Source organism: Saimiri boliviensis, chromosome 2, assembly GCF_048565385.1.
Source record: "Saimiri boliviensis isolate mSaiBol1 chromosome 2, mSaiBol1.pri, whole genome shotgun sequence".
In the NCBI taxonomy this organism is placed as follows: domain Eukaryota; kingdom Metazoa; phylum Chordata; class Mammalia; order Primates; family Cebidae; genus Saimiri; species Saimiri boliviensis.
The window spans coordinates 32560340-32585472 of NC_133450.1; positions in this window are offsets into that span (position 1 = coordinate 32560340).

Sequence of the window (25133 nt, forward strand, 5' to 3'; positions counted from 1 at the left end):
GAGAATGGCAGACCAGAGGCTTCAGGTGGCCAGAAGAAGGTTCCAGACAGGGGATTGATATGTCCCCAGATTATTTGCTCACTCCTTAATCTTGCTGAGGTTCTCTGTTCACGTGTGAGCTTCCCTCCCCCCATCACCTTCTGGCTTCCGCCAAAAGGCCCTGCACTGAGCCTGTTTCCACCTGCACAGCTGATTAGCTCTGAGCTGGTGGCTGGTGGGTGAACTGGCCCTGAATTCAATGCCCAAGGAACCTCCACTATTCTGCCCCACTCCTAAATGGACTCCAGGTCTAGCTTGGATTTGCTTCCCGTCTCCATCCCCAAGACAACTCCTCGCTGCCTCAGCTGCAGCCAGTGGCATGCTGCTACAGGGCACTGGGAAGTTGGCAGCTGGCACCACACAGGGAGTGGGAACAGAGCCAGATGCTTCAGCAATTCCCAACTTCACAGATGCTGGCCACAGTGGACTCTCTTTCACCACTGCTCAAACACCAAGACCTGAAGAGTCCCTGGAGCAATACTGTGATGAAATGAGGGCTGAGGGAGAGTGTGGGGCTGGGGTTGGGGTGGGAGGGACAGGGACCACCATACAAGCCATTCCAGGAAGCCCTGGGAAGCACTTACATTAGTCGCACACTTCATTTCTTTGTAGCTGGGAAAGGAAGAAGCACTGGCACCTAGCTCAGCACCTGGCACTAGCAGGCTACTGGCAAATGTTTGTGGAAGGAATGCATTAATGGATGAAAGGATGCATGTCCTGCTCAGTCTTTCTTAGAGAATGAAAAGGGACAAGCGGCGGGTGGAGGTGTGTTTCCTGCAGGATCTCTGTGCTGCGAATGCATCCCAACCTCAGGCTTGCAGGAGAAGGTCATCAGGCCATTTGGTAGGGGAAGCAGAAAGCAGAAAGCTGCAGAGGTGGCTCCATTTCCAAACAGGGAGAAGTGCCCGCCAGGCAAAGCCCAGCCTCCAAATGGGAGGTTGAAAACCCAGGCCCCACCCCATCCACCCCAGAGCACGTCCTTATGGATCCTGCTGAGCCCCAAGCCCTGTACACCGCACAGGGTAGAGAAGGACTCAGCAGACTCTGGAAAGCGGCTTCTGTAGCTCCTGCTTCCCATCGGCCCCAGGTCTCTCTTTTTGTAACCGCCCAATGGGTTCACCTTGCCACTGCAGAGCCAATTTAAGACAGGGGAATTGCAATGGAGAAAGAGTAATTCATGCAGAGACGCAGAGCTGGCTCTGCAGGAAAGTGAAGGGTTTTGTTTTTTTGTTTTTGTTTTGTTTTTTTTGTTTTTTTGAAACAGAGTTTTGCTCTTCTTGCCCAGGCTGGAGTGCAGTGGTGTGACCTCGGCTCACGGCAACCTCTCCCTCCTGGTTTCAATCGATTCTCCTGCCTCAGCCTCCTGAGTATCTGGGATTACAGGCACGCGCCACCATGCCCAGCTAACTTTGTATTTTTAGTAGAGACAGGATTTCAACATGTTGGCCAGGCTGGTCTCAAAACTACTGACCTCAGGTGATCGCCCATCTTGAGCTCCCAAAATGCTGGGATTACAGGCATGAGCCACAGCACCTGGCCTGGAGTTTTACTATTACTCAAAACAGTCTCCTTCAGCACTCAGGGATCAGAGTTCTCACAGATAATCTGGCTGGTAGAGCCTTGGGAAGTGAGAGTGCTGATTGGTCAGGTTGGAGATGGAATCATAGGGGTCAAAGAGAGTTTTTCTTGCTGGTTTCTGTTCCGGATGGGATGGCAGAACTGGTTGAGCCCGATTACCCATCTGAGTGATGTCAGCTGATCCATCCAGTGCAGGGTCTGCAAAATATCTCAAGCACTGATCTTAGGTTTTACAATAGTGATATTATCCCCAGGAGCAACTTGGGGAAGTTCCGACTCTTGGAGCCAGAGGCTGCATGACCCCTAAATCATAATTTCTAATATTGCAGCTGGTTTGTTAGTCCTGTAAAGGCAGACTGGTCCCCAGACAAGAAGGTGGTCTTTTAGGGAAGGGGCTATCATCAATGCTGTTTCAAACCGTAAGCTAAATTCCTTCCCAATATTAGTTCGTCCTATGCCCAGGAATGAACAAGGACAGCTTAAACGTTAGAAGCTAGATGGAGTTGATTAGGTCTGATCTCTTTCACCGTCATATTTCCTCAGTTATACTTTTTGTAAAGGCAGTTCCATTCTTGCCAAGACTTCCTTGAAAATTAGTCTATCTCCCCCGTGACTGATGCATTCATGGCACTTTTGTTGGGCTTCTCAATGAGACAGTAAGAAAGTTTGAGGACTACAGAAAGGACGAAACCATCCGTGGTGCCACCAGCCGGATCCCTCCTTGTCCTTGGCATGTTTGGTCTCAGTCATTGTTCACAGCAGGCAGCGCAGGGCCCTTGGCTCCAAGTGTCCACCTGTGCATGAGCCATCGCCGCCCACCCCCAGGTCCTCCACTGTAGTACCCAAACCCCAAAACTGCCTACACGGCAAGGGCAGAGACAGGCTGGGGTGGACGGAAAGCTGCTCCCGGTCCGAGCGTGCCTGAAAAGACGGCAGGCCTTATTCTCCAGAAACACCAGAAGAAAAGGGAAAAACTGGATGGAAGGGAGCTGACTACCGGGAGAGGGCCAGGCCTGGCCTGAAGGCCCAGAGATGAGGGGTGGATTGCCCCAGGACCCCAAAATTGCACACAAGTGGCAGTCCACCTTGGATGATCGTCAGGGTTGGTATAGGAAGGAGAGACTCAAACCTTACCTGCAGGTCTGCAGTTCTCCCACTTCCTCTGGCCAGATCTGCATCTCACTTCTCAGGTCTCCCATCTTCTTTCATTCCGGGCCGAGTCCTGGCAATTTCCAGAAGTTAGTTTCCCTCCAATGCTTCGGTCGTGGTTGCCGATGGCATGCCCAGGTGGAAGAGGGAGGGGCCGGGTGGCAGGCGCTGGTGCTGTTAGCAGTGCTGACCTGCTCTCTTGCTCCAGGGCTGCTGGAGGCCTTGCAGAGACGCTCAGGGAACTCCTGACTCCGCTTAGGTGTGTGCCATGGTCCTGCTTGGGGATGAAAGCGAGGGAACCTGGACAAATTCCCATTTGATGTCGTTGTTCACGGCACATGGCATGTGTGTCTGGAACACACACACACACACACACACACACACACACTCTCTCTCTCTCTCTTTTGTAGAAGAATAATATAAAGCTACATGGCTATATATATATATATATGCATATCTGGATATAGACATAGATGTCATATGGTTATAATGCTTTACAGTTTACAAGAAGCAGGAATTGTGTGGGCACAGCATCTTCTCTCTTCCTGCAGCCTGGATACATTTTGCTTACTTTGAGATTAAAAAAATAGGAAGAGAGAGGCAGACAGGTGATTCTTTCTGTGAAAAGAGCAGTTAGAAGTAAAATGGCCACATGACTTTGGGCAAGTTATTTAACCTCTCCCAGCTGCAGCTTTCTTCTCTGTAAGCCTGGGATAATATATTATCTACTTGAGCATATCTAGTGCCCAGATCTTGGTTCCTAGTGCTATTCTCCAGTAAAATGAACTAGGCTCCCTGGGAGAAATGGCTGATTCTAGGGCTGGGGCAGAATGGAAGATGAGCCTGGAAAGCTAAGAAAAAAAAGAAAAAAAAAAAAAAGTTGGTCTTATAGAAGTGAAGAGTTAAAAAGTAGTTACTAAAAGCTGGTAAGAGTGAGAAAGGAGGAGAGAGATAGAAGTTGGTTAAAGGACACAAAATTAACCTAGATAGGACTAAGTTGTAGTGTTCTATAGCACTAGTGTGACTATAATAAAAAATAATTTATTGTATATTTTCCAATAGCCGGAAGAGAGGACTTTGAAGGTTCCCAACACAAAGCAATGATAAGTGTTTGAGGTGATGGATTTGCTAATTACTCTGATTTGATCATTACACATTTTACGCATGTACTGAAATATCACACTGCGCCCCATAAATACATAGAATTATTATGTATCAATTAAAAATAATAGACAGTCCTGGAGCAGTGGTTCACGCCTGTAATCCCAGCACTTTGGGAGGCCAAGGTGGGTGGATCACAAGATCAGGAGTTCGAGACCCACCTGGCCAAGATGGTGAACCCTCGTCTCTACTAAAAACACAAAAGTTAGCCGGACATGGTGGCAGGAGCCTGTATCCCAGCTACTTGGGTGGCTGAAGTGGGAGAATCACTTGAACCCAGGCAGCAGAAGTTGCAGTGAGCCGAGATCAAGCCACTACACGCCAGCCTGGGTGACAGAGTGAGACTGTCTCAAAAGAAGAAGAAGAAGAAATATACAAATCAATCGATCAATCAAAGATGAGCCTGGTGCATCTTGGAGTATCAGAAAGTAAGAAAGTACTAAAAAACAAAACAAAACACCTAACCCACAATAAAGGTGGTGATGGTAGTGGTGGTCCTAGGAGGGGTGCATGAATCTACCAGAGGCACACAGGGGCGCACTGAAAGGGCAACGGCCAAAGTTAGAACAATTTAATCCTTTTCCCATCTAGGAAAAAAAAGTGCAGCTCGCTGCCAGCGCTCATTTAATTTTAAATAAACATGCTCTTTGAGGCTGAAGAAAATCTGACTGGTTTTCAATGTGAAAATAAAACAGAAAAACTGTTCTTGGAGTTATTTCTAAACAGAACTAACATCAGAATTATCTGAATCATCAAAATCATCTATTTCGGAAAAATCGGATTCATCAAATGAATCTTCCGCCAACAACTGTTTGAGAACGATGTTAATTAACATCACGTGTAGGAATCCTATATCTTCTAGGATTTGACATTTTTCGTGATTGAGAATCACTACATTTTTAAATGGAAATACCACTACTAAAAACAGAATGCTATCAATAGAATGATGTCTTTTGTTTCCAAATTCCATATACTAGAGGGATCCGAAAATAATAATAAAAGTGAGCTATTTCGAGGCAAAGTTATCTCGAGGTAAACGCTGCAGCTGCAGGCACCACCAGTGAGTATTCCTGGGGCAAACGGGAAAAGAACTAGTGAACAAAAGAATGAATAATTCGATTATAACCCAAAATACAAAATAAATATCCATAAGCCCAGATTGACATAAATAAGTGATTGGATGAATAAATACATGGGAGAGGAAGGACAAATCTTCCACGCACAACAATTCCAAGTAATTTTCTATAGATACTCTGCTGTTTTAAAATTATTATTATTATACTTTGAGTTCTGGGATACATGTGCAGAATGTACAGGTTTGTTACATAGGTATACATAGGTGTACATGGTGGCTTGCTGAGCTCATCAACCTGTCATCTAGCTTTTAAGCCCTGCATGCTTTAGATGCTTGTCCCAATGCTCTCCTTGCCCCCCACCACCCAGAGCACCTGGGGGAAGGGGCGATACTCTGCTCTTAAAGAGGTGCCGATACTCTGCTTCTTAGGGGCGGGCTGCACACAATCACTTTCTTCCAATCCGTACAGCGTGGATAGGGGATTTAGAAAGGGAAACATTGCAGTGAAGAAATCTGACAACCGCCCCCTCAGCCAGGTGGTCAAGGTCAACATCGACAGTGATACGCTGTTTTAAGAGTACATACCCGTGATAGGATGTGATGGAAATGGCACTCCGCCTCTGTGGTCTCCTTCCAGAAAATACACGAACCCAGTCTAGTCCCAAGAAAAATATCAGTCAAGTTACAATGAATGAATATTTTACAAAATATCCTGATCAGTACTCCTCCAAACTGTCACGGTCACCTGAAACAAGGAAAGTATGAGAAGCTGTCACAGCCAAGAGGAGCCTAATGCAATATCCTAGATGGGATCCTGGAGCAGAAAAAGGACATTATATAAAAACAGTGGAAATCTGAATAAAGTTAACAAAATATCGGCCAGGCATGGTGGCTCACACCTGTAATCCCAACACTTTGGGAAGCTGAGGTGAGAGGATTGGTTGAGCCCAGGAATTCGAGATCATCCTGGGCAACATAGTGGGACCCAACCTCTTAAAAAAAAAAAAGTTATCCGAGCATGGTGGTGTGTACCTGTAGTCTCAGCTACTCAGAAGGCTAAGGCAGGAGGATCGCTTGAGCCTGGGAGAGAGTAACCTGTGATTGTGCCAGTGCACTCCAGCCTGGGTGACAGAGTGAAATGTCTCACACAAAACAAAACAAACAAGGCCAGGCAGAGTGGCTCATGCGTGTAATCGCAGCACTCTGGGAGGATGAGGCAGGTGGAGGAGGTCAGGAGTTCAAGACCAACCTGGCCAACATGGTGAAAACCTGTCTCTACTAAAAATACAAAGATTAGCTAGGCCTGGTGATGCTCGCCTGTAATCTCAGTTACTTGGGAGGCTGAGGCAAGTGAATTGCTTGAGCCCAGGAGGCAGAGGTTGTAGTGAGCTGAGATTCATTCCAGTCTGGGTGATAGAACAAGACTCCGTCTCAAAAAAAAAAAAAAAAAAAAAAAAAAAACCCCACTAAAGTATCAATATTGAATCATCAGCTGTGAAAAATGTACCATCCTAACATGGTAATAGCAGAGGAAACTGAGTGGGAGGTAGAGAGGAACGCTCTGCACTATCTGTGTGATTTCTCTATAAGTCTAAAACTGTTCTAAAATTTAAAAGTTTATTTTTAAAAAGGTTATCTCTCTCACAGGGTTGCGAAGATTAACATGCAAGGAAAATGCTTAGCATAGAGCCTGGCAGGTGGTGAGTGCTCATGGCAACTCAGTTATTATTAGGTACCAGAGAGGAGAGACGCTGCAGTGAGCCATGTGCTGGAAAGTGTATGAATATGAATTATGACTTTAATTCCCAGTTCTGGCCACAGCCCCTTGTCAACAAACAACACACAAGAGCTGCTCACCTCCTGGGGAGGGCCACCACATTGGGTTGCCTAATTTGCATCTCTCTAAAAACCAACAGATAAATGGGTGGGTGGCAGTAGCAGTGCCAGCTGATGCACTAATCATAGCAAAGATTGACACATTAGGACCCGCTGATTTGTACAGAGCCAATCAGGGCAGAATGTGCACAGCAACAGCCCCCAGGGGAAAGGAGTTCCTCCCACGGAGCTTTCCTAGCTGGATGGTGATGGTGCTGGCTCCCCTGCAGGGCTGCGCGCTGCCGCTCTGGTTAAACTGGATCTTGTGCGCCAACTTGATCCCCTGAACCAGCCAATGATGAGATTCCTCATGCCAGCCACCACCTTTGTACCAGACACCTGTCACAATGAGAGACCACCCCTATCTGCCAGGTCACATGGTTTACTCTAGGGCTCAAATACCTGTGGTGTTGACTGAGTCCTTGCCCCAGTGGGGCACTATCATCTGGACATAGGGCAGAAAGAGCAGTGAAGATCCCAGTGGGCAGTCTTGGCTTTGGAGAAATCTAAGTTATGGAGAAGAAACAAATCCAGAGGTAAGAAATCCAATAGTCAGTGTTATTTTGCATATTTCGAGTTGCAAGAATAGAAACCCAAAGCAGCTAAGTTGGGATGGGGTTTGGGAAGGGCAGTGACATTTATTAGGAAGACAGAGAGATTAGCTCATACATCCAGACCTCAGGAAAGTAGAGTTGGGGTTGCTCGAGGGACCACCCACTGAAACCTGCACTCCAGTACTGTGAAGAAACCCTTGGTGGGTTTCTTGTATCTGCCCTCCTTACTCTCAGGGTTCCTTCCCCTAGGCAGCTGGAACCGTGGCACAGATGGCTCCCAGATCCACTGTTACCCCAGCTTCACCAACAGAGAGAGAAAAAGCACTACTCACCTCCCTCCTATTGCCAAGCTTCATTAAAAAAAAAAAAAAAAAAAAATCCAGGAAAGACACTGATTGGTCCACCTTGACTCACATGCTCTCTTCTACATCAATCAGGCTCAAGGAGTCAATGTCATGGAAGTTGTTTGCTCAGTTCAAACCACAGGCCAGCATTAATTAGGACAGTCCAGGCACAGAAACCACTACAGTTATTTGTTTATTTTTAAATTCTGCTTCCCTTTTATTTTTTATTATATTTTAAGTTCAGGGTACATGTGCAGATCGTACAGGATTGTTACATAGGTATACACATGCCATGGTGGTTTGCTGCATCCATCCCCCCAACCAATATCATCTACATTAGGTATTTCTCTTAATGTTATCCCTTCCCAATCCCTCTACCCCCTGCTATCCCTCCCTTAGCCCTTCCACCCCACATGGTGTGTGATGTTCCCCTCCCTGCTGTGATTTAAACACAGTCTCATATAAAGAATTTCCAATTATGTGTAAAATAGTGAATCGAGTGACTAAAAAGAGTTAACAGTTGCCTGAGACAGCTAATAACACCAGGGCTGGAGGAAAAAAGGAAAGAGTTTGGAATAGTTAAAATTTAGAAATTTGAAGGAGGGACCCAGGCTTTTGAGGAGGAGGTGCCAGAGGTACCAGCTGGTTGGTATCTCTGAGGGGGATGCAATAAAGTTGATTGATTCAACCTGAGGTGGGAAAACTGCAAATTGGATTCAGCTGCCCAGGGACAAACAAACATGGTATATCCATACAATGGACCACGATTCAACAACCAAAAGGGGCCAGGTGGTGTGGCTTATGCCTGTAATCCCAGCACTTTGGGAGGCTGAAGTAGGTGAATCTTAAGGTCAGGAGTTCAAGACCAGCCTCCAACGTGGTGAAACCCCAGCTTTACTAAAAATACAAAATTAGCTGGGTGGTAGTGGCATGCACCTTTGATCCCAGCTACTCAGGAGGCTGAGGCAGGAGAATCACTTGAGCCCGGGAGGCGGAGGTTGCGGTGAGCTAAGATGGTGCCAGTCTGGGTGCACTCCAGTCTGGGTGAGAGAGTGAGACCCTGTCTCAAAAAAAAAGGAACCAAGTACTGATACTAAGACATGGGTAGACCTCACAAATATCACACTAAGTAAAAAGCCAGATGCAACAGGACACCGAGTGGAGTGTATTCTTCCACTTAAATGAAGTGTCCAGAAAAATCGAATCTGCAGAGACAGAAAGGAGGTTGGTGGTTGCCTAGGGTGGGGGTGAGGCTGGCACAGAATTACTTTAGGGAGTGATGAAAATAGTGTAAGATGTTATGGTAGCCATGGTCACACAGCTCTGTCAGTAGACTAACAATTATTAAATGGCACACTTAGAAGGAGTGAATTTACAGCATGTAAATTCTACCTCAATAGAGCTTAAAATAAAATTCAAAACACAAGTAGACAGAAAACCATAAGCAGCAGCAAATTCCTTCACCTTCTCTTGCCTTTCTGCATCTCTCTCATGCCCCCTATGTGTAGAGCCTCAGCAGGAAGAGCTTTGCAGCTGGCAAAGCAGAAATATGTTCGCAAAGTTCCAGCCTCCGCCTCGCAGAGTAGGATAGAGCAGGTGAATTTGGAGCAGAAAGACAATTACTTAATAACTGTTACAGGAAGGTGAGTGCTACCCAAAGGAGGGAGAATTCCTGGAAAAGGGCTGGAAGATTTGCCAGGCAATCTGAACAATAAGGCTCCAAAGCAGAGGGCCTGGGAAGCTGGGGGAAATGCGTAGGAATGCAGACTGGAAACCCTGGAGAAGACGGAACCTGGAGAGAGAGAGAGAAAGAGAGACTCTGGTGCCCCTGGAGTCAAAGGACCGGGCGGGTGCTGATAAGCAGGGCGCCAGGGATGGGGTGAAACGGTTCTGCGCCTACAGACTTTGTGGACAGGGAGTGCCTTGTTCCAGAAGGCATCACATCCTAAGAGTCGAGGGGCATGCCAGTCTCACCCACGGTGGGCGGAACTCATCCCAGTACTGTGGGTCATGAGAGCCACTGGGTATGAAATACTCTGGTTAAAGGGCTCCTTCATCTGAGATCACCGCTTTCCGCCCTTACAAAATGCAAATACTCTTAAAATGGCAGCCCAGGTTTTTTTCAGTCTGAAGTATGTACCGCATGTCTCCCATGTGCCAGGCACTGCGCTACCTCTGGCCATTTCTAAATCACTCCTTCCCCCCATAGGAGACAACACCAGCAGATGAGAGGGATGAGGAAATCAAGAGAAGGGAAGTTTCTGAACGCAAAAGCTTCTGCACACTCAGGAAAGGCCAGCCTAGAGAGACAGAAAGTGGATCTGTAGTTGCTGGGAGTTCGGGCTCTGGGGACAGTGACAGCAAGTGGGCATGAGGTTCCTTCCTGGGGCAATGGGAATGTTTTGAGATTAGATGGTGGGGATGTTGCACAACTCTGCCAATAAACTGTCAACGACCACGGATACGGTCCACTGAATTGTGCACTTAAAATGGGTGAATTTTATAGTATATGCATTACACCTCAATACAATAATTTTTTAAAAAAGAAAAGTATCTCAAAAGCAAGTGTTTATGGACACTTGAGTAGATAAGGACAAGAGTCCACTGAGGACTCAGCGCTCAGCCAGCACAGGGGTTGCTGCCATGAAGATCTGTGAAGCTGATGGCCGCCGCCATGCCCTCTCTGTTGCAGCTGTGCCGGGGCTGCCCCTGCCTGGGTCTTCCTGGTGGCCCTGGGGGAGAAGGCATTGCTCATCAGATTGGTCAGAGTTTCTAGACGTTCGTCTTCTCCCTTTACTGGTGAGCAGGATCATCGCGTGCTCCGTTCCACATTCCTGCCTCGGTCTCTCCCCACTATTGCTGTGCCTGTGAGGGACGGGGGCTGACAGTCAGCCCTTGGGCAGGCCCTGGCAGGGAGCTCTGCCCTCAGCTTCCTTTTTCCATGCAGCCTGGGACTGAGAGTCAGGAGTAGGATGAGGGTCTACGGCTGTGGATGCCCACCCAGAGGTTACTGGGTTCTGGCTCAGCTATTAGTAAAGTGGCATATTCATTCCTGTTCTGCACTTGTCACGTGTGTGTGTGTGAAAATTAAGGCAGCATTTGAGCATTTCTGATCTCTCGCTATGAAACACTCAATCACCATCCAACTCTCAGCTATATTGCCTTAGAGCATTCCAGGTTGAATTAACGACATGCTTAATTATAGCTGTAGCAAATTCAGATGCTGGGTTGCAGCAGTAGGGCTGAACACTTACAGATGAGCCTGGCTCTTAACTGACCAGCGCTTCTTACACTTTAATGTGCATTCACATGACTTAGAGGGTCTCCCTAAAATGCAGGTTCCTATTAACCGGAGGTTGGGGTGACACCCTGGATTCTGTGTCTAATACGCTCCCTGTGTTGGTGTCCCTGCTGGTGGTTAACGGACCACAAGTTGAGCAGCTTGCATCTAGGGTTTCTCTGCCCAGGCTATGAAGCTTCTGCTGCTTCTCCTGGAGCAGCCACCTGCACAGGAAAGGCCAGGCCTTTTCCCAGCAGAAGCTCATGTGTGTACACTGAGGGACTCTAGGTCTCTACATCGGATCCTGGCTCCACATCCTGCAGTGGCTGCAGGTCCGAATCAGCCATAGCAAAGGCAGCAGCTGCCTCACTTACCACCCCGCCCCACTGCCACCAGCAGAGAATGTAAGGAGCAGCTGATTAAGCAGAAAGGGACGTGCTCCAGCTGAGATCAGCCGTTCACCAAGGACTCCCTTAGTCAGGAGAGGACAAGCGCCATCTGTCCCCTGCTCAGCACCTTTGAGGTCTGACTCCTGCAGGTGAGGGGCCCTGAAGTGCTGCCCATAGCAAACAAGACAGAATTTGCTGCCAAAGGCAGAAACAGCCACCCCTGAGCTCGCGTGGCCATTGCCTGATCCAGAGAGCATGTGCTTAGCATCACTAGGTGCCATGGACAGACACGGAGATGATGAAGACCAGGTTCTTGTCTTTGGGAGCCCACTTCCCTGGGCAACGTGAAGTGTCAATGACCCATGGGCCATGGAAGGGTGAAAAGGAGGCTCCAATACAGAGAAAAACTTCTTGGAAATACAGAGACACACACCAGTAGGGAGAAGAAACTCCCTTGGAGAGGGTAGCATCAGAGCTGCGTCTCAGAATGTGGCTAGGATTGTAGTGGGTGGAGACGAAAGAGAGAGAGAGAGAGAGAGAGAGAGAGAGAGAGAGAGAGATCACTGTCTATGTGGGAGAAATGTGGAAGGGGAATGCTGAGCACACATCTGTGGAATGGAGGGTCTGTGTGCCTCTGATAAGGAGAGAGATGTGCAGCTCACCATGCCCATTAGCATCTGCTATGTGCTAGACCATTTGTGGACATCGTAGTGGCTGCAGGAAGTGAAAGAACAGGAAGTACTCTTAAAATGACAACACATTTGTGTGTGTGTGTGTGGTTTTTTTTTTGGTTTTTTTTTTTTTTTTTTTTTTTTTGAGATGGAGTTTCGCTCTTGCTACCCAGGCTGGAGTGCAATGGCACGATCTCAGCTCACCGCAACCTCCGCCTCCTGGGTTCAGGCAATTCTCCTGCCTCAGCCTCCTGAGTAGCTGGGATTGCAGGCACGCGCCACCATGCCCAGCTAATTTTTTGTATTTTTAGTAGAGACGGGGTTTCACCATGTTGATCAGGATGGTCTCGATCTCTTGACCTCGTGATCCACCCGCCTCAGCCTCCCAAAGTGCTGGGATTACAGGCTTGAGCCACCGTGCCCAGCCACATTTGTGTATTCTAAAATATCCAGAGGTCACAGGCAGACAGGGCCATGAGCAAAAGAGAGAGCAATAGAGGAGTTCAGAGAAGGAGTCATATTCCTCGGGGCCTGTCTTTGGAGAACTGTCAGTGCCTAGAAAGCAGCCAGCCAGGCAGGTGATCTGAGTAACCAGGAACTGGCCTTCCTATATATGGAACTAGAAAGTGTGGCCCTTTTTCATTGGTGTTCCACCTCCACATTCAGCAAATTCTCCCCACCTGCCTGACACTGAAGGATCTGTTCAGTATCCCGGAGCAAGCTGCTACGGCTGTAAGGGTGACCTGATGAGATAAGGAAAACTATCCAAAGCCTGGAAATAAGGCCAAGAAGATATTTATACATCCTTTTAATGTTGTGCTGAAATATTAACAGGCTTGCCTCACAATTATTAATTTTCTAGGAGAATGTACTGTATTGTTTGACTATCCTGTTTACTATTAACTGAGGGCTCAAACTCTGAAGTTGCAAGTTAGCCTGCAGAGTTGTGTAGATGCAAATGATTCCTGTCCAGTAGAAAAGTGTGGGAAGTAGAAAACTTCCTTTTAAAAGTTTCCTTTCTTGTTAAAGAGTAAGTGTGCTAATAACTTTTTGTTAAGCCCTATCCTGTGTAGCTGTTAGACATGCCATACTTACAGGCACATAGTACATTCTATGTCCTTGTACTTTAACCAAGATATCTGTGCTGGATGTGCTCACAGGCATGTCCCAGCTCTCCATGGCTTTTACCTGTTTATAAAAGTTTTAAGCTGTTAGCCAATCGTGCTTTAGTTTAGATTGTGAGGTCTGGCTCCAGCCAATGGAGACTACCCCAAATGTGTAAGGAATAAATTTGGGTGTTTTTCTTTGTTCATTGTACTCTTGTGACAAGATGGCTAGCGAGAGCACCCTTTGAGTACCAACAAAAAGATAACCTCAGAGATTAGGGTTAATTGCCCTGTAACATGTTAGCCAGTTGTGTATCTAACCTATGTATCCAATATTCTTTCTTTTTTTTTTTTTTTTTTTTTTTTTTTTGAGACGGAGTTTCACTCTTGTTACCCAGCCTCAAGTGCAATGGCGCTATCTCGGCTCACTGCAACCTCCACCTCCTGGGTTCAGGCATTCTCCTGCCTCAGCCTCCTGAGTAGCTGGGATTATAGGCACGTGCCACCATGCCCAGCTAATTTTTTTTTATTTTTAGTAGAGACGGGGTTTCACCATGTTGACCGGGATGGTCTCGATCTCTTGACCTTGTGATCCACCCGCCTCGGCCTCCCAAAGTGCTGGGATTACAGGCTTGAGCCACCGCGCCTGGCCCCAATATTCTTTCTTTAATAAGACTGTATAAACTCCAATTCTTCAAATGTTTTTTGTTTGTTTATGGTTTTTAAAATTTTCTTTCCAACTATGTAGCTTTGAAACTAGTTTCGCCTGGGCACAGTGGCTTGCAGCTGTAATCCCAGCACTTTGGGAGGCCAAAGAGGGCGGATCACATGAGGTCAGGAGTTTGAGACCAGCCTGGCCAACAGGGTAAAACCCTGTCTCTACTAAAAATGCAAAAATTAGCCAGGTGTAGTGGTGTGTGCCTGCAGTCCCAGCTACTCGGGAGGTTGAGGCAGGAGAATTGCTTGAACCTGGGAGGCAGAGGTTCCAGGGAGCCAAGATCGCCCCAGTGCATTCCAGCCTGGGCAACAGAGAGACTCTGTCTCAAAAAAAAAAGCAAAAAAAAATAAAAAATAAAAATTATCTTGGTGTACTGGCAAGCGCCTGTGGTCCCAGGTACTCAGAAGGCTGAGGCAGGAGGAAAGCTTGAGCCTGGGAGGTTGAGGCTACAGTGAGCCGTGATGGTGCCACTGCACTCCAGCCTGGGTGACAGAGTGAGACCCTATCTCAAAAGAAAAAAAAAAGGAAGAAAAATTACAAATCAAAAATTAGGCACAAAAGTGAATATTGATTTAGAACGAGAAAAGAAATCACAACACCTGAGTGTGCTGGACATTCAGCTTCCTTTATTCTGAGGTCTTTTGGGGAATTGACCTTGTATAGAGATATGTCCCTCATTGCATGCATCCTGCCCCACTAGAACACTCTAGACTCCTAGCCCTTTATATCTTTCTCTTGCCTTATTGCAGGCGTCCCCAAACTACGGCCCCCTGAGGCCATTTATCCGGCCCCCCGCCGCATTTCAGGAAGGGGCACCTCTTTCATTGGTGGTCAGTGAGAGGAGCACAGTATGTGGCAGCCCTCCAAAGGTCTGAGGGACAGTGAACTGGCCCCCTGTGTAAAAAGTTTGGGGATGCCTGCCTTATTGCTTAAACTAGGGCTTCTGGTACTATGTTGAATAAAAGTGCTAAAAGTGAGCATTGTGTCTTATTACAGAGCTTAGCAGAAAGGCTTTCAATTTTCCCCATTTAGTATATTAGCTGTGAGCTTGTCATATGTGGTCATTACCATGTTGAGGAATGTTCCTTCTATTCCCAATTGTTGAGGATTAAAAAAAAAAAATTAAGGGAGGCATGGTGACTTACATCTGTAATCCTTGCATTTTTGGAGGCCAAGGCAGGTGGATCACTTGAGCTCAGGGGTTTAAGACCAGCCTGGGCAACATGGCAAAATCTCATCTATACAAAAAAGTACAAAAATTAGCCGGATATGGTGGCATGTGCCTGTAACCCCAGCTACTCAGGAGGCTGAGATGGAAGGATCTCCTGAGCCAGGGAGTTTGAGGCTACAGTGAGCTGTGATCACACCACCGCACTCCAGCCTGACTGACAGAAAGAGTGCAGCAGTAAAATCATAGCTCACTGCAGCCTCAAACTCCTGGGCTCAAGCAGTTCTCCCACCTCAGCCTCTGGTGTAGCTGGGCTTACAGGTGCAAGTCACTGTGCCTGGCTTGTTATGGATATCCTCATGAAGGAATGTTGGATTTTATCAAATGCTTTTTTAGTACCTACTGAAATGATCATATGGCTTTTTTCCTTGAATCTGTTGATGTGATGAGTCATGTTTTTTGATTTACATATGTTGAACTATCTTTGCATTCCTGGGATGAATCTCACTTGATCATGGTGAATGATCTTTTCAATATGTTACTCAATTTAGTTTGCTAGTATTTTGTTGCGAATTTTTGCATCGATGTTCATCAGGAATATTGGCCTGTGATTTTTTTTTTTTGTTGCATCTTCAAATGCCCTTTGAACCAGCCTTACCATTTCACTGTGTTTCCCTCATTAATGAATGAATCAAATAAACTTTTCAACCTGTGTTCAGTACAAAAGTCATGCTTCTGGCCAGGCATGGTGGCTCACACCTGTAATCCCAGCACTTTGGGAGGCCAAGGCAGGCAGATCACCTGAGATCAGGAATTCAAGACCAGCCTAGCCAACATGGTGAAACCCCTTCTCTACTAGAAATACAAAAATTAGCCAAGTGTGGTGGTGCACACCTGTAATCCCAGCTACTTGGGAGGCTAAGGCAGGAGAATTGCTTGAACCCAGGAGTTCAAGTGGTTGAATTGCTTGAACCCAGGGGTTCAACCCAGAGGTTGTCGTGACCTGAGACCTTGTCATTGCACTCCAGCCTGGGCAACAAGAGTGAAACTCTGTTTCAAAACAAAAACAAAAACAAAACAAAAAACAAGAGGGCCAGGCACGGTGGCTCGCAGCTGTAATCCCAGCACTTTGGGAGGGAAAGGTGGGCAGATCGCGAGGTCAAGAGATTGAGACCACTCTGGCCAACATGGTGAAGCCCTGTCTCTACTTAAAATACAAAAAATTAGCTGGGCATGATGGCGCGCACCTGTAGTCCCAGCTACTTGGGAGGCTGAGGCAGGAGAATGGCTTGAACCTGGGAGGTAGAGGTTGAAGTGAGCTGAGACCACACCACTGCACTCCAGCCTGGTGACAAAGCAAGACTCCGTCTCAAAAAAAAAAAAAAAAGTCATTTTTTTAACTTTTGAACATTACATTTACCCAGTTAGAAATTGGGGACTCTAAGTATTATGAGAGAAAAAAAAAACGTGAATTGACATTAGAACTTTATGACAGACTAAGAGAGTCATTACTCAGTTCCACTGTTAACAAAAGAAGCCAGAGACCCCAAGAGGTAATCTTTAAGAAGGAAGAGCTCACATAGACTAATTCAGTATGTTCACAGGTGAGGTTTGAGATTGCTTTGCTCATGATGTGTGGCTCAAGTTGTAAGTACTCCCAGACATGGAAACCTTAGTAAACAACAGCAAAACATGTGAGTGTAACATTTAAAGGGCATTCGTCTTGGGGCCCTCGTGCAGGCATCTGGACCAGGTGGTTGAGCATCATCCCAGCAAGTCGGGGCACTGGTCACATCGGTCTGTGTAGGACCAGTTCTCATCAAGGCACCATTGGCAGCAATGACAACGGAGACCTAGGTCTCATGCATGCCTGATCAGATATTCCCACCCCAGTCCCTCTCCACCTGACATTTCTTCTCCAAACTGGTAAACTGGGCCAAACCCATTATATATACATGAGACCATGTAAGAGATTTCCTTTCAAATAAGAATTCCTAGTGGGGTGTGGTGGCCCACTCCTATAATCCCAGCACTTCGGGAGGCTGGAGGCTGGTGGATCACAAGGTCAGGAGTTCGAGACCAGCCTAGCCAACATGGTGAAAACCCATCTTTACTAAAAATACAAAAATTAGCTGTGCTTGGTGGTGGGTACCTGTAATCCCAGTTACTCAGGAGGCTCAGGCAGGGAGAATTGCTTGAACCCAGGAGGCAGAGGTTGCAGTGAGCTGAGATTGTGCAGCTGTACTCCAGCCTGGGTGACAGAGCAAGATTCCATCTCAAAAAAAAAAAGATAAAATAAAAAAAGACTTCCTCAGCTAAAAAGGAAAAATTTGGAAAAGTCTGCTCTGGATCTGTAGGCAAGCATGGAATAAATGACCAACCTCATGAAGGAGGAAAGAAAAACCCCAGAGAGAATGAGTGTCCTTCAGTGGTCACCTGGATCATTCTGTGGGGCAGACCATGGCAGCCAGGTTGGGGTCATGTATCAGTTTTGCTGTATAACAAATCGTCCCACATTAGTGGCCTAACATAACAAACTTCATTACCACGAATCTGTGCGTTGGCTGGACGCCTCCTCCTGTCTAGGTTGGGCTCTGCTGGGTGGTTCCGCTCCTTGCTGCAGACCTATGGATTGTCAGGGGTTGCTCTGCTCCCTTCCAAGAGGGCAAGTGGAAGAATATGAGGCCTCTTAGGCTCAGAACCACACACCATTATCTCTATCAGTGTTATTGGCTAAAGCAAGTCATACAGCCAAGGTAAAGGTCAAATCTTTGCCGATAATTAGGCAATGGCAAGGATTTGGGTGCAGGGAGAGGTGGAGGATTGGGGCCATCATTCACAGGAGAGGAAGGGTTCACGTGAAACCAGTGCTAATGGCCCATGGAAGCCCCTACCTCCTGCGTGCTTGCCTCCTGCTGGTGCAGCAGGCAGGGCTGGACCACCTCTCAGCCGCACCTCCACACACCCGGCCAGTCTCCAGGGGAACCAGGGCTAAGACACACAACTGAATGGCACCAGGCCTTTGAAAAAATAGTCATCGTCACCTCAATCTTTTTTTTCTTCTTTCTCTTCCCTCCTCTGATGAAAATTTTAATCATTTCAAATGAGCTGGTTCCTATAGCCCATTAAATTGGTTCTTGTTCCACCTCATTGTGCAGTGGAAGTTTCAAATCAGTTTAATTACTGTGTTGGCATCCAGGGACAACACGACATGTCAAGTGGATTCTAATGGAGGTCTTGTGTTTACTGTGATGGCGTCTACAATTATCAGTAACATTTCTTGCAGCTCCTGCTGCCCTCCCTTGTGAGGATGGAGAAGAATTATAATGACTAGACTGTGGACTGCGAGTTGGGGCCTCAGCACACAGACAGATAATCGGGGAATTAAACAACCACAGTTACTATTTATTGGGTGTTACCCAATTCTGTGGTGAGCCCTGGGGGATATGTAGTTGTGTGGGGGTCATGGCCCAGAATTCAGGGAGCTGGAGGAATTTCGGGATGTGGCTGAGGTCAGAAACCGTTTCATACCAAATTTACTGGCACTGTAGAAAAGAACTGTGTGTGTGCTCGCACCTGTGTGTATGCGTGTAAGAAAGAAAAAGAGGAGAGAAGCTGGGTGTGGTGGCTCACGTCTGTAATCCCAGCACTTTGGGAGGCTGAGGCAGGTGGATCACGTGAGGTCAAGAGTTCAAGACCAGGCTGGCCAACATGGTGAAAACTCAGACAGATATGGTGGCGGGCACGTAATCCCAGTTACTGGGGAGGCTGAGTCAGGAGAATTGTTTGAACTCAGGAGGTGGATGTTACAGTGAGCCGAGATCGTGCCACTACACTCTAGCCTGGGTGACAGAGCAAGACCCTGTCTCAAAAAAAAAAAAAAAAAAAAAAAAAAAAAAAAAAAAGAGAGAGAGGAGAGAGAGAGAAAGTGGCCAAAGAGCTGAGTAATTAGAGGACACACTCAAGCCCTGGCACTTATAACCAGCGGTCCACCCCCCTCCTCCGAGGTCATGCAGATGGGGGAGGTGGAGCACAGGAAGGTGAATTGCACACACTCTGCAGTCATTCATGGCCACCCCAGCCCCATCCTCATTAGCCAGTGGAAACTGAGAGTGTGGTGGACAGGGCTTGCAGCAGCCAGCAGGAACCCTGGCTGCAGTGAGGGGCCGACCTAGCTCTCCACTGGTCCACAAGGCAGGAGCGGAGGACAATGCAGGAGCAGCCCAGAGTTCCAATGCGACCCGAGTGCCAGCAACCACCCAGATTCCTACTCTACAGCCTCTGAGATTCTCCAAGTCCCTCTCCACAAGGAAATTGCAATCAGGACCTGATGCCTTCAGCCTATTCTGCCCCCAGGGGTAGTCCATTTTTATCAGGGAAGGACCCTGGAGCAGAAGGCTAAGGCTGTGATAGTGACAGAGATCCCCAAGCTGTTTATTCTGAATAGAAGATGAACTGTGTCCTCACAAATACTGCACGCTGGAGACAAAGAACATAACAGTTGTACACATATTCTCTCTACTCCTTCAGAACCTTGGGAAATATATATTACTGTATTACTATCATTCCAATTTTTTTTTTTTTTTTTTTTTTTGGAGACAGAGTCTCACTCTGTCACCCAGGCTGGAGTGCAATGGCGCAATCTCGGCTCACTGCAACCCCTACTTCCCAGGTTCAAGCGATTCTCCTGCCTCAGCCTCCTGAGTAGCTGGGATTACAGGCGTGTGCCACTGCACCCAGCTAATTTTTGTATTTTTAGTAAAGACGGGGTTTCAGCATTTGGGCCAGGCTGGTCTTGAACTCCTGACCTTGTGATCCACCCGCCTCGGCCTCCCAAAGTGCTGGGATTACAGGCATGAGCCACCGTGCCCGGCCATCTATCATTCCCATTTTATGCATGAGGAACCAGAGGTTTAGAGGGGTTAAATTACCCAAGTCTGATTTCTTTGATCCTATAAGGAGTTTTCAGTCCTTCTTCTCTTTGTTCTAATTCTCTGAGGTTAGACCCATTTTCATCCAGCAAGAGCCAGCCAAAGCCTGGTCAGTCCTGTGCATGGACGGAGCAGGGCAGTGGGCTGGGGAGAGAAAGCAGCCTGGAGCAGGGCGGATGTGCTGACTGGAGGTCGGGGGCAGGCTGCGTCCCAAAGTTCAGTGCCGGGTGACAACGAATACTCAGAGGATCTCTGAGGAGGCTCAAATGTGCTTGAAGGACAGGGCTTCCTGAAGCTCCCAGGATGCAGGTTTAAATGACAGTTATCTAAATCTCTAAGGGACAGTTGGCTCTGATGGGCTGGGGAAGAGGGAAACTAGAAACCTGGACTGCATGCGCTGCGTCCCAGATATGTGGTAGGTCTCGTGGCTTTTACATGCGTTACCAGGTTTTATCATTGAAATTTAAAACATAAAAATGAATATACGTTTGGAAAGATTCAAACAACACAACTGTATGTAGAACAAGAAGTGAATTGCCTTGGACACGTCCCATCTTCCTCTTACTCCTGGCAAAGATCCCACCTCTCCTCACCGGTGGCCTTTCTCCCACATTTTGAGAGCTTGGTGTGGCTTCTAGACCTGTTCAGACAGTCATATTTGTAACATAATAACAGACAGCACATAGGAGAGCTTACTAGGCACCAGATACTATTCTGAGTTTACACACAGACACAGAGACATGTATTTCTTTTAAACAAGTAAGTGGGATTACATTCTATCTATTTCTTCAACTTGCTTTTTGCTTAATACGTTTTTGAAATCATTCCATGTTAGTACTCATGAAACTGACTCCTTTTTTTAAAAGTTATTTTATCTTTTAAAAAGTAGTGCATGTATGTGGTAAGAATTTCAGTGCGAAGAATGAGAAACAAAAGGTTAAGAGCTTCCCGCCCACCCATTTCACCTTGCTTAGCTGTCCAGGCGCCTCACTCAATGTAGATGTATTTTTGCTCTTTCACTGAATGGCTTTGGAGCTCCATTTTCTCGCTTCATATAATCTAGACATCTCTCCTTATTACAAATAAACATTTACCACATTCATTTTTAACTGCTGCATAGTGTTCCACTGAACAACCGTATCCCTCTTTCTTTAATCAGTCCCCTAGCGGTAGCTGTCATCCAGACCATTACTAGGGTTTTTTCAGTTACGACTATGCTGCAGCTAATATCCTCATGCCTACATCTTCACCTACTTAGGTGAGCGTTGTGTAAGAGCCTGCTCAATGGTCTCTGTTAATGAGTCTCCTCTGCTTTCTTTTGTCATACATCTCGGAATTGTAGTACATTTATTCAAAATGCTTGAAACGAGAAGTGTTTTGAATTTCCATCTTCTTTGGATTTTGGAATGTTTGCACACTGGTTGCGTATCCCATATCTGAAAATCTGAAATTCTCCAATGAGCATTTCTTTTGGGTGTAATGGTGTTAAAAAAAAAGTTTCAAATTTGGGAGCATTTCAGATTTTTGGATTTGAGATGCTCAGGCTGTAGGCACATGGCTCCCAGAATAGAGACTTCATTTCTCCACACTCCTGCGTTTCGGTACGGTCACGTGACTAAGTGCTAGTCAATGGGACGTAGCAGACGCAATGCAGTGAACTCTGGGATTGCGGCTTTAAAGGGAAGAAGTGTGGCTGCGAACCTTTCCTCACTAGCCTTGCAGTGTGGATGTGGCAGGGAGCTCTTTTCTATTACGCAGATGAGGGTAGGATAGCAGAGCAACAGAATATAAACCTTGGACCCCCAACACCATGGAATCACCCAATTCCACACTAACAGCTGTAGACTGATTAAGCTGGGCTACTATCCCCAGAAAGAAATATACCTCTGTTGTGTTTAAGCCACTGCTATTTGGGTTCTCAATTATGGCAATCAATCCAATATTCTGATTAAAATTAATATATTCATAGGATAAATTCTGAGCAGTGGAATTGCTACATCAAAAACTATATGCATTAAAAATGTGATTTCTGAGGCCAAAATGCCTTCTACAGCTGCCGCACTAATTTATACTCCGACCAACAGTACCTGATGGCACCTGTTTCACCAGAGCCTTGCCAACACTGCACATTAGCAAGCTTCAAATGTTTGCCCATAGTTGAAAAATAGCTAATAATTTAAAATGTTATATTAATATAGTTATGGTGAAAAGCAGAGCCTAAGCCTATGGTTATTATTTTTTGCGTATGCTATCTTCCATCCTTATGCCAATTCTATGGCATGTTATTACTATCACCATTTAGTTTACCTCTAAAATGTGAACTGTGCAAGATGGCACAGTGTGTAAGTGATGCAGCCAGCTCTGAATTCAGGTCTGAGTCGCTCTAAAACCAGAGCTCTTTTATCTGCCTTGCCAGGGTTTCCACCTCCCTGTATTCACCTGTATATGTACTGAACAGGAACATGAGGGCCCAGACAGGCAGACTGGTCTCCATGGCCAGGTCCACCTGGGCCCACTGAAGCATCGATAAATTACCGTCATCAGCTCTGACCTCAGGTAGTTGGACTCATGAACTCCTGCTTAAGAAAGAGGTCGATGTGAGGTCTTTTTCTGCTTTTCTCATTGAATGGGAAAGGCCACCAAGCCTGACCAATTTGTAAGCATCTTCAAAAACACTTTTTCCCTTTAGTTGTATTATGTCTAAAACCAGCGGAGAAAATTGCCTTTCAGAATAAAAGTTGTAGCATGATCGTTGATGCCCTACATTCCAGGCAGAGAACAGCATCCTGACCAAAAGAAGAGGCCTTTGAGCTTCCATTTCCTCATCTTTTACTGAGAATAATCATTAGCCTCTTATCTTTGGTGAGAGAGAAGTAAATGTAAATGTATGCTTTGTATATAGTAGAAACTCCATAAATGATGCCTATTACTTTTTTTTTTGAAACGGAGTTTCGCTCTTGTTACCCAGGCTGGAGTGCAATGGCACGAGCTCGGCTCACCGCAACCTCCGCCTCCTGGGTTCAAGCAATTCTCCTGCCTCAGCCTCCTGAGTAGCAGGGACTACAGGCGTGCGCCACCATGCCCAGCTAATTTTTGTATTTTTAGTAGAGACGGGGTTTCACCATGTTGACCAGGATGGTCTTGATCTCTTGACCTCATGATCCACCCGCCTTGGCCTCCCAAAGTGCTGGGATTATAGGCGTGAGCCACCGCACCCAGCCGCCTATTACTTTTTAATCATTAAGACTTCTTTCCCAGATCCCTGCAGTCACAGGTTTGTGAAGCACACACATTTATAGTGATATAAGTAGGCCTCATTTATAAACTCATTCAGAAAATATGTATTTCTCAGTCTTGACATCTTTGGGCATGACATGAGGATGCGTGTCATAACACTAATTAACACATAGATAGTGCTTACACCAATCCAGGCACTGTTCTGTCCTTTTCATGTAGTGAACTCATTTAATCATCACAACCATAACCCTAAGCTGGAGGATCCCCATCTTACAGATAGGAGAGTCTGAGTTGAGAGGGATCAATGAGCCCCACCTCTCAGAGTTAACCCCAGCAGCCTGGGTGAATTTCTTACACCTCCTATAGCCACATCAGGCTTCTCACCATTCTCAGCTGCTGTTCCCAGGTGTTCCTCCCCTTGGAGAATATCCTAGCCACCTGTGTTAGTCTGTTCTCACACTGCCATAAAGAAATTCCTGAGACTGGGTAATTTCTAAAGAAAAGAGGTTTGATTGGCAGAACTGTGAGCCAATTAAACCTCTTTTCTTTAGAAATTACCCAATTAAAGAAGAAGCAAAGCAGCTTCTTCTTCTGGGGAAGCCTCAGGAAACTTAGAATCATGGCAGAAGATGAAAGGGAAGCAGGCATGTCTTATGTGGATTAAGGAGGAGGAAGAGAGGGAATAGGGAGTTGCTACACACTAAACAACCAGATCTCCTGAGAACTCACTCACTATACAGTACCAAGGAATGGGGATGGTGCTAAGCAATTCATGAGAACTTTGCCCTCATGATCCAATCATCTCCCACCAGGCTCCACTTCCAACACAGGGGATTACAATTGAATATGAGATTTGGGTGGGGACACAGATCCAAACCATATTATTCCATCCCTGACCCCTCTCAAATCTCATGTTTTCACATTCCAAAATACAATCATCCCTTCTTAATAGTTTCCAGAGTCTTAATTGATTCCAGCATTAACTCAAAAGTCCAAAGTCCAAGTGTTATCTGAGATAAAGCCAGTCCCTTCCACCTATGAGCCTGTAAAATAAAAACACAAGTTAGTTATTCCCAAGAGCCCTCTGCACTTTTCCAGCCTCTGCCCATTATCCAGTTCCAAATCTGTTTCCACGTTTTCAGCCATTTTTATAGCAATGTCCCACTCCTCAGTACCAATTTTCCATGTTAGTCTGTTCTCGAATGGCTATAAAGAAATACCTGAGACTGGTAATTTATAAAGAAAAGAGTTTTAATTGGCTCACAGTTCTACAGGCTGTACAGGAAGCATAGTGGCTTCTGCTTCTGGGGTGGCCTCAGGAAAGTTAGAATCACGATGGAAGGTGAAGGAGAAACAGACACGTCTTACATGGATGAAACAGGAGGAAGAGAGAGGGAGGCAGGTGCACACTTTTAAACAACCACATCTCGTGAGAACTCACTTACTATGCAATACCAAGGTGGGAATGGTGCTAAACCATTCGTGAGAATTCTGTCCCCAGGACCCAGTCACTTCCCATCAAGCCCCGTGTTGGGGATTATGACTGAACATGAGTTTTGGGTGGGGACACAGATCCAAACCATATCACTGCCATTTCCTTCCTGGCGTGCCTCCAGCATCACCCTTCTTCTCCCTCCCTTTGCATTGTTTCCTACCCTGCTCCTGCCTCCCCTCAAGCCTTCTCAATTCCCTGCTCTATTGTAGGTCTTCACTGAGACCTATATGACAGCCCTCAAGGGCAGGGATGCATCTGATTCATCTGTGCATCTTGGGCCTGGTCTAGCCAGCAGAGGCAGCCTGTCCAGAGAAGAATCAAGGGAAAAAGAGCTCAAGGGAACAGGCCCGGAGCTCCCTGGTT